Below are 10646 nucleotides of genomic sequence, written 5' to 3' on the forward strand. Positions count from 1 at the left end.
ATCGACACTTATGTATACTTTCAGCAGATCCCTTTGGATTTGAGACCTACTCTCGCTCTCCTCTGGATTTCCCCAGCCTGGCCAGCTTTAGCAATACTTGGAGCATGAAGTACTAGGTTATGAGATATCTACTAAGGTTTGTGATTCTGTTTTTTTCCAACCTGGTTTGAACTCAACTTGATTAGCAATTTCCAAATTCTGCTAATGATACCATCTGGCCCCCAATGACATGGTTTCATTAAATGATCTGCAATAATGAAACTAATTTCAAGAGAGCAAAGGCAGGACTGAAGCAGGCCATGATCAAACAATGTTTCTATTGCTTTTGGTTTGCACTTGGCTAGTGAAAAGAGAAATTTCACTTTCTCTACTTCTTTGGGCTCCAATTAAACACTAGCACTAGATATAAGGAGTGGGCTCTGATTAGTGCTAAAATGCAATTAACTAAATGCCTTTGCAAAGTTCCATCACATCTAGTAAACTTAGACTATTAAATATAAATAGTCAATCTAAATCAGAGTGGCAATGGCCCCTTTAATGAGTCTCCTTCCAATCTGCTGAGATATGCACTGGGTGAATTGTAGTCACTTTCTTCAAACCATCAAAAAGTCCATGAAAGTATCAAAAGCATGAAATGGTAAGGGGACTTTATAATATTCCACATAGATTCAGAAAACCAAAATGACATTTAGCTCAGACAGTATAAAGAAAAGATTTTGCTTTGGATGAGTGGGAATTTGTAATATAATCGAAGCAAAAATATGCTGTCATTCTTATCTTGGTTATCAACCACATCCTCCTCCTTCTCCTCTTCATCATCATCATTTGTTACTATATTCAAGAAGACATAGGAACTGAACTGTGAAGCAGGAAGTTAGCAGTCATCGACAATAAAAATAACTCTCAAGAGAGTACTATGCCATAATCTTTACTTCAAACTGACAGAGATCTTAAGCCATAGCCCACACCTATAGGAACTGTCACAAGATCAGTGAGATGTATGTCATTGAATATCCCTTATCTCTCTGTTTCCTCAGTCATTCTTCTGATAAATGCTTGGAGAATTCTGGTAGCAAGAGATCCTGGAACCATGATAAAAAATCAAGTCATCAATCTTTCTCTAAATAGCTTTCCATTTAATTTAGTTCAACACTGATTAAGCATTTGCTGTGTTCAGACTACTGCACTGGGAGCTGGATGAAATTCACAGCTCAGATAAAACGTGTTCCTTGACCTCATGGATCTTTAAACATATGGGATAGGACACATACTCAAGTAAATATAATGCTTGTTATTTTCTTCCTGTTCAGATCTGTGATTTCATTGTCTAGGGAAAATCCAGCATGGCGATTCCTCAGCCAAAGCACGTTAGCAACTCTCATTACAAATGTAGAAGGCTGACCAGGATTATGACAGTTTTGATAAATTGATCATGTGCCCATGGGATTGCTATAGTCACATAGTGTGAAATAACAGTCAGATTTTGAAACCAGTTCTCTATATTGCCCAAGCTGACCTCCTAACCACTATTATGCTGCCTCTCATAATAAGGACACCTATTAGTAATTGTCAATGTTGGACATCTATGGAGTTGGATAATTTGAGAAAATTGCCAAGTAGATAAAATAAGGAGACATTGTTAAATATAATATGAGCACTTGAAGAAGAGTTTTAGAAGATTTAGAGAAGAGATGGATTGGTACCTTCCATGATGAGATCAAGGATCTCTTTGTATTGAGTATGACCCAAATTAACCCTTTATTGCAGCCCCCAAATCTTAGATCTATGCTTATGGGTGACAATCGTGGAGAGAGCATCCCTCATCCTCAAAACCATATGACCTCTGCAATCTCAGCTTCTATTCAAGAACCACTTTCTCATTGACTCTAGAATTTCATTTCTGCCTAGACCAAAATCAGAATATGGTCAAATATAATCCAGGTACTGAAAGTTTTCCTGCTTTGACCACATATTTGGAACCAGAGTCTCAAGAGGGAATATTTGAGGCTCCTTTGAAATGGACTAGAATTGAAGTAAGAGAATTGTATTATCTTGGTTTGAAATAAATACGGTGATGTATAGTTCTAAATAAATGTTTGCAGCTATAAAATGGGTTAGTGTAAAAGAAAAAAAAGAACAAATAGGTTAGTCTACATTCCTCCATCAAATCAAACAACACAGGAAATGTTTTTACAGGAAGATGAATGTTCATGGATCTCTCTCCTGTGACTTAAATTGATTTGCCTCCTTGGACTCTGAGAGCATTGGGAATGAGGTAAGAACATTGAGGAATCAGATTGAATGATTACATATAGCTGATGCCTTTCCCACTATTTTCTTCCCATGTTGCTTGGTGGAGGAAAAGCCTCAGAATATTTTAAACCAGGTAGTCCAAATAGACCACCACCAAGTCAGTCATTTAAGTAGTCCAGGTCCCAGTTTGATACAGTCCTTAACAATATGCTTTATATGCTAATACAATCAACAGAGACTTATACAAGACGTTTTTTGAAAATACAGGGTGGAGGCATCTAGGTGGCCCATAGAGTACTAGGTCTGAAGTCAGGAGGACCTGAGTTCAAATCTAACTCAGACACTTAACACTTCCTAATGTGATCCTGGGCAACTCGACTCACTTAACACCAACTGCCTCAGCAAAAAATAAGAATACGGAAAATTGGACATATTTACTTTAGAGAAGCATCCATAGCCTTGACCAAGAACTGAGCCCACCCAACTCAAAACAAGGATATGGGAGCCAATCATTAGTCTATACAGCAGGAATATTGGTAAGTATTTTTCTATTTAGATATCAGCAACAATAATAAAACCATCAATTCTTGATGTTTTATTAACATGAAATTATTCTCTCTTGGATTTGAATTGTGATATCAGCATGATTATGGGATTTTTGCTGTTGTTCATCCATGACACAAGTATTTTTTGAAAAGGTGGGGAATATTGGATATTTGAATTCAGTACCATGGTCAGTGACAAATTCACTGGTTCTAACACTGAGGGTACAGTCTAGTGGGAAAAGAATTGGATTTACACAATTAAAAATTCTCGTTATATTGTCATTCAAATCATCACCCTTATAAATGTACAAATAATAGGTGGAGCTAAACATGGAACAGTCATGGGATATTTGTTAAGGCAGTTTGTCAGAATAAAAAATGATTGATTTGGAGTAAGAGGATCTGGGTAAACATTTTGTTTTCTGTTTTTTTTTTTTTTTTAACAATCTGTAAGCCTTTGAGAAAATCAGTTTTCATCTTAAAATCTCAGTTTACTTCTCTGTAAAATGTGAGGGTTGAACTACTAGATGATTTCCAAGGTTCTTCCAAGTTTTAAATCATATGAGAAGAGATATAGCAATCCATATTCATTTTCTTACCCTAGTCTGTCTACAACATCTTTCCTCCTTCTGCTAGATTAGCTTTCTTAATGCCTATATTATATTAAAACAAGTCTAACCTTTTTTTCCTTGTATTTTGGTTGGTCCACTGTCTGTCCTTTCCAATATCATCTTATTAAACCAGATACTCTAACCAATACAGAGTATTTGTGGTTCCACAAACAAAAGAAAGCATGAGATACCACAAGGAAAGAACAATGAAAAACTAAAGGACCAGAAAAATGCCATCTGTTTTAACAGCAGGAGCAGCAAAAGAGGAAGCATCACCAAGCCTTTACTTTACATTGTTCTGTCTTGAATGCCCTCCTTCTCATGCTACACTACCTCTATCTCTTAAAATCCTAACTATCCTACAAAGCCCACTCCACTGCTATCTCTTCAAAAACCATCCTAATTCCTTTAGCTGATGGTAATCTATCTTTCCATGTTCTCAGATCCGTTATTTCAAAACCTATTTCAATTTCTTTTCAAATTACTTTTATACTAAAGCAGCTTACAGTCTTAGATTTAGATCTAAAGGGGCCTTAACGTTGATTCAACCTTCTCATTGTACAGATGAAGGTCATTCATAGGATCATAGCCGTACTGCTTAAGGATCTTTAAAGGACATCCAGCCCAACTTTGTTTTACAGAGGAGGAAACTGAGGTACATGGATGTTAAGTGACTTTTCCAAGATCACCTAGGTAGTAAGCAACTAAGGAGAGATTTGATCACGAGTCTTCTGACTCCAGTGCTCTTTCCCTTGGACTGAACTCCAGACAGTTCTTTGTTTGCCCTGAAGAGGGTAGGCAATATTTGTGAATGCATGAATTCAGAGAAAATCAAACCTGTGAATCTGTAAACAGTTTGGACTCAGAGGAAAAAAAAACTGTAGGTGCCACTGCCTCATTTACTCCATTCTCCCATCCCTAGAAAATTCCCGACTAATGCTTTATTTGCCAATTTCTGAGTCATGAATTGGCTCTCTCACCAGCCAACTCCAGATGCTCCAAGCTCTAGGGATCCTTTGTGTCTGCTTCCATTGCCACAAGAAGAAGCTATGCACCATTTAAAAGCAGAGAAAATTAAAGGACTTAATAACCTTCAGTTAGATGATAATTTGCAGACCATTTTCACTCTTTGCAATCAGCCTTCCCTGTGCTAACTCCTTTGAAGGCACACTATTTTCTTTTTATGACTGAAATTTGGATAATTAAAAAATACATTTTCATTAGAAAATGTAAATCATGTGGTGTTATTATGTGTTCACTCTATTGAAATCAATCCAAAACCTCCTTGGAAAGATACTGAGAGTGTCTTAAAATCCTAGATTTTGCTCTGTATTCCTGCTGTCTGATTAGAATAAGAAGTGCCAGATATACTCATTTACAAAGACAGAGTTGCCTAACTGCTCATCACACATTTTATAACAAATGCGATTGCTTTGCAAAAAGACATAGCTTTTTAACATACACTGAGAATTAACACAAATATCTACGACCAATAGCCATTCCCTCCACTATTTATATGATCAAAATATATTAACAGAGATTCTCAAATATTGCCTGCTATTAATAATTATGTAAAAGAATGATTCAACTAACAATGAAAATCACATCAATGGCAATCAAAATAATACTGAGGTTTCTCCTCAGATTCAGCAAATTCACAAAAATGCAGTTATCGCTTTTGAACAGGTTACAGAAAGATGGGTACATTAATCCACTGTTGGGGGAAATGTGAATTGGCCCATTCTGAAAAGCCACTGGCAAATATGCTAAGGGTTTCTAGATGTCATGTGATTTGACTCAGAGATCCAGCTGCTAGGCATAGTAGCCCAAGGAAATAAGAAAGTACGCAAGATTCCATATTCAACAATAACAACACCAAAAATCATAATGGAAAAATTGTCCTCTCAATGAACTGGAACAAAGTACGCCCATCATTTGAGGGAAAGCCCAGATAATTGTACATAAATGCTTCTTAGAAAAGATAAGTACACACAATTCATAAAAGCATGGGGAGATATATGGACTGATTTAGGGTAAACAAAGTAGATTTAGGAATATACGCACAATGCCTATACAATGTAAATGCAATCAATGAAAATAAATAAATGATTGTTGTATGATTGTAATGGATGAAGTAAGGAAGATGGAAATTCACCTCCCCTGCTTTTATCACAAAGTCTGGGTATGGAGCACTGCATATACTTTTAAAAACAATATGTTCATATAAAAATTGTTGAGGTTTTTTTTTTCCCCCCAAGGCAATTGGGGTTAAGTGACTTGCCTAGGGTCACATAGCCAGGAAGTGATAAGTGTCTGAGGCCAGATTTGAACTGGGGTGCTCCTGATTTCAGGCCTGTTTCTCTATCCACCACATCAGCTAGCTGCCCCCGAATTGTTTTTCACATTTATTTTGTGTCTTTTATTTGGCTTCCTAAATAGAAATGAAGATGATCAAAACCCAAAAGACCAATGATGTTTTGAGGGAATATTCACTGTTTTCCTTACAACACACTTATTTGTGACAACTCTTGAAGGAAAGAGGGAGATGGGTAAAGTTCAACAGTCCTTTCAGTCACAGAGTTTTGTAACTCCAGAGTTAAAAAAGACTTTAGAAGCTAGCTGCTTTAACTCATAGGACATGAATGCAGATTTGGGCTATTCTCCTATCTTAGAACTGTAGTTAGATTCACTGTTGAAATTATCTATTTTAATTTTACATATTAGTAAATGAGGGCTTTGTAAGCGGAACATTTTCCCCAGAATGGAACAAATGATGAAAGAACCAGGACTAGACTCTGTGTGGTGAATTATGTTTTAATGAATAATTGTTACATAAGTAAGGAGGAAAAAAACAACACAACTGCCTTCATGTAAGTGACACTGAAGTGAATGTAAAATAAAATAAAAGAATAGCCAAGGCATTTGTTCAAGATTTCATGTTGTCTGGCTGTATAAAACAAATATGAAAGACACTGAAGAGTCGGGAGGCAAATTTAGGGTTAGGTTGGAGTCGGGAGTCAGGAGGTGCATTTAGGGTTAGTCAGGAGTCAGGATTTAGGGTTAGAGTTGACTATCCCCAGAAAAAAATTCCCAAGATCCCCTTCCATTTCCTTTGTCTTTAGCTTATTGCCAAAAAAAAGAGCAAAAATATAAGAAACTCTGACAACAAAAACAATTGCAGATCTTCAGCCAGTTCATCATTCGACAAGCACTCACTAAACATGCCAGGTGTTCTGCTAAATGTTGGTGATACTAATAGAAAAATCAGAGTCCATAACGCGCAACAAGCTTGCATTCTTTTGAGGAAGCTAATCCATATATGGATATAAAGTAAGTATAAAACATATCCAAAATAAAGAGTTCAAGTTAGTTCTAGAGTCAGGAATTTCATCTCTGTGTGATAATTGGCAAAACTCTATTTGAGCCTCAATTTTTTCCACTTACAGATTAGGGGAGTGACCTAGGGTATTGCTAAATTCCCTTCCAGGTCTAGATTTAGTATCCTATGATTTTTTTGATGGGAGGGTCAGGCAGGAAGAAATTTATTGCCATTTATTGAAGTTTTACTACGTGCAGGGGTTAGACTAAATCATGAGGCTCCTCAGACTCTAAGGCATTAAGGAGCTGGCAATCTAGTTGCACTTTTTCTTCCTATCTAATACTTCACAGAAATGAGATTGAGAAACTCTCCCCATTTGAAAATATCTTGCCTCAATTTTTGCAGCTCTCCTTTATATTCTACTTTATAAACTTGGCTGATTTAGTGAAGAATATATCTGGTAGAGAAGGAAAGCAGGGTTGGAGGAGGCAGCTCCCAACCGGAATGTTATTTCACAGTTACAGTCTGATTATTTTCTCTGTTTTATATTCTGTATCAAATTGTACAGTGAATGCTTTAGGCAGCCAAAAGAGATGTCTGGCATGTAGTTTAACATCTCTGACCCAATTTAATTTTCAGATTTGCAATCATTTCTTGAAGGTACATGCAGATTTCAAGATACCTCAATAGGAAATATTCTAGTTTGAAATATTTCTATCTTGTGAAGTTTTAGGTGGCCTGTGCAGTATCAAATTTATCAAATAATAAACATTTTTTAAACCTGACTTTTTTTTTTAATCTGGCTTTTTAAAAAACCTGATTCTGCTCTCAATAAGTTAGGTGATTTTGAGCAAAATAATTTTCTTCTCTGGGCTTATTATGTTTATTTGTAAAATAAGAGGTCAGATGACCATCACTAAGTCCCTTCCAGCTCTTAAAGCAATGATCCTGTATGGGCTTATGACTTAAAACTGCTTTCTGCCATAGTACAGTATTCCTTACTCTTAGAAAACTCTACATGGTCTACCTAAGTCACAGAACTGTTAGAAGGAAGAAACAAAATACTTGGTGAAAAGCTTTATAACCATGAATTTCTACATAAGTAATTTATTATGACCATTTCTACATGAAAGAGAGCCCAAGAGAGTGGGAGAGCAGTGTAGAAAAAGAGACCAAGGTTCAAGCCTCAACTCTGATATTCATTGGCCATGGGAGCCCAGGGAAAGTCCTTTCCCCCTCCAATCCCATGTATTCTTTTAAGAGGCCTCAATGAAGAGCAGGTACTGAGCAGCATTGACAAAAGGAGTTCCTTGACTGAGAGCTCCCTAGGGGAGTGATAGATACCTCAGGCAGAAGAGGAATAATAATTAGTAATTAACTAGTTTGCAACTAAGAATCAATCATGACTTGAACTTATATAGTTATTTGATGTTTTCAATGCCCTTTACCAATATAATCTCATTTTATCCTCACGACCTTCAAAAAATAAGTGCTGTTACTTCCATTTTACGGATGAAAAAGCTGAAACAACTGGAGGTTAAATAACATCCAAAGTCCCAAAACCCTGTTGGGCCCTACTTGAGAAACAAAGATGGCTCCCTACTGACTCTGAGCCAAAGGTAAAATTATATTTTACTCTAGTCTTTATAAATTTATATGTTTGTTTTAAGTTTCATAATATACATTAGTAGTAGATTAGTATATAGTTTTCTAATTTGTAAATAAGTAAATATCTACATTTGAGGATATATGCTCACATTTTATTTTGATTGCTAGGAGTGTACAATCTAAAGCTTAGAGACTAGTTCCTTTTACCAATATTTTTATAGATTTTTTGGTCAAATCTCCATATAACCTCATTACTATATTTGAAAAAGCAGCATTTATCCTTTCAGCTGTTTAAAGGTGACTTACTTCTGATAGAAATAAGACTTTTGAATACTCAGGCTTTCATTCCATTTGTTATTGATGCCTCCTAAAATTTACAGGAATCTGCAAACTCAATGGGGAAGGAGCAGTCTTATGGGTGAATGCTTAGTGAGATAGTGCAAATAAGGCCCAACCCAATAAGATGAAAGCTGTTGAAAGATTCAGATGCTCTTGACTATTAACTGAATATTTTTTTTCTAGAGGATTATAAGACTCTTGCAAATCTCAGTTCAGTTTCACCTTCCTGGAGGTCAACCCTGATGCTTGGACCTGCTCCATCAAGGATACCTAATGGGTCCTTTTGTATCTAATTAATTATCTCTGTCTGTAATTCCCATTTTAATTTAAGCTTCTTGAGAACAAGGACTGTCTCTTTTTGTTTTTGTATCCCCATTACCTCAAATAGCATGTGGTACTTAAGAGGTACTTGATAAATGTTTGTTGATTTGTTGATTGGTAGGAACCAAAGAGGAAAGAGTCCTCAGAGATCTCCCCATCTAACATCCTAACTTAGAATGGGTATAACTGAGGGCTAGAAAAAGGAGGTGTAGTCACACTCTACAAGGGGCCAACCTGGCATCCCGACCCAGGGCCCCTTGACTCCCAATGCAGAGGAGCAGGTTTTAGTTCCAGACAAAGAAAGACATCCTACCTCAGACATTTACCAGCTATATGACTTTAGACAAGTCATTTAATTTCTGTCCAGTTGCTTCCTCATCTATAAAATGAAGATAATAATAATAGCATCTACCTCCTAGGATTGTTGTGAGGATCAAATCATATGTAAAGTTCTTTGCAAGCCTTAAAGTTACTGAAATGATAACTTTTATTTGAAGAGCTGCAATGTGGAGAAGGGCTGTATCTCATTGTTTAGCCCCAGGAAGCAAAATCACAATCATAGGTGGATATTGCAAAGTAGCTTCTTTGGTCTCAATATCAAGAAAAACTCCCTAGAAACTTGAGTTGTTCCAAAGAGGAATAGGCCGCCTTGAGGAGCAAAGCCATCCTTCCCCGCATATCTTTGAGCAGAGGGGGAATGGGACAATGAAGATAACCCTTTGTCAGACAGAGTATGTGAGCTAGATTGCCCAATGAGATTTTCCCAACTCCCAATTCTATAGCTCCAAGGATGTGGAGTCTGGATCTTTAAGACAATAACAAAATAACAGTATTCACAATACCCTTCTATTCATCACTGGGAATCCTCACTCTGCTAGCGAAGGTCTCGATCCATTTCTATCTTAATAGACAGACTTCATGTGTTGCTGTGGCCAAAATAACAGTTGGTGGTCACGAGAACAATAACGACTCACGAGTATATCTTTCTAGAAGTCACATATCCATTTTCTTACAATAGCCCTGAGAGATATCAGCACAAATGAGGAAAATGAACCCGAGAGGGGGGCTCATGATCACACAGCAGGGAAGTAGCAGTCAGGCAACAAGCCCATTTCTCCCCATCCCACAACACGTGCGAGCTTCTTCAATACCACAATTAATCTGCAAGCAGTTATTAAGCTTGTGCCAGACGCAGGGAATACAAATGCAATAAATGAAACTGGTGTTTCTTGCCAGAAGCTTATATTTGAACAGGAGGAAACAAGGCCGTGATGTGTGTGCTTGTGCATACTTGCATTGGTGCATGTGGCATATGTATGTGAATGTATGTGTGGTGACAGAAAAAGGAGAGAGAGAGAGAGAATAGGGGAAGGAGGAGGAGGGGGAAGAGGAAGAAGAGAGAGAGAAACAGAGAAAAAGAGGGGGGAGAAGCAGAGAGAGAGAAAGAGAAAGCACATAAACAAAGAGACTAAAGACAAAGTGGGTACATACAAGGTTATACATGATAGCTTAAGAGGGAGGAATCAAGAAGGTAAAAGAATAGACGTCTCCTTTAGCTTCTTCCCCATTCCCATTCCCATTCCCATTCCCACTTTCCTTTCCTCACAATCTATCCTCACAATTCCTGTCCTTATAGTCTCAGTAATTTTG

General features: G+C 37.1%; 1 long non-coding RNA gene across 2 annotated transcripts; it reads left to right on the top strand.

Moving 5' to 3' along the window:
• The first annotated feature begins 2200 nt into the window (after nucleotides 1-2200).
• LOC116423794 lies at nucleotides 2201-9020 on the top strand. Of its 2 annotated transcripts, none has more exons than XR_004234317.1 (3): nucleotides 2201-2275; nucleotides 8219-8347; nucleotides 8859-9020. It is a non-coding gene; the product is annotated as an uncharacterized LOC116423794 (long non-coding RNA). The 2 variants fall into 2 exon arrangements; XR_004234318.1 differs by lacking the exon at nucleotides 2201-2275 and adding an exon at nucleotides 2615-2789.
• Nucleotides 9021-10646: the final 1626 nt, after the last annotated feature.

Source organism: Sarcophilus harrisii, chromosome 4 (assembly GCF_902635505.1).
Source record: "Sarcophilus harrisii chromosome 4, mSarHar1.11, whole genome shotgun sequence".
In the NCBI taxonomy this organism is placed as follows: Eukaryota; Metazoa; Chordata; class Mammalia; order Dasyuromorphia; family Dasyuridae; genus Sarcophilus; species Sarcophilus harrisii.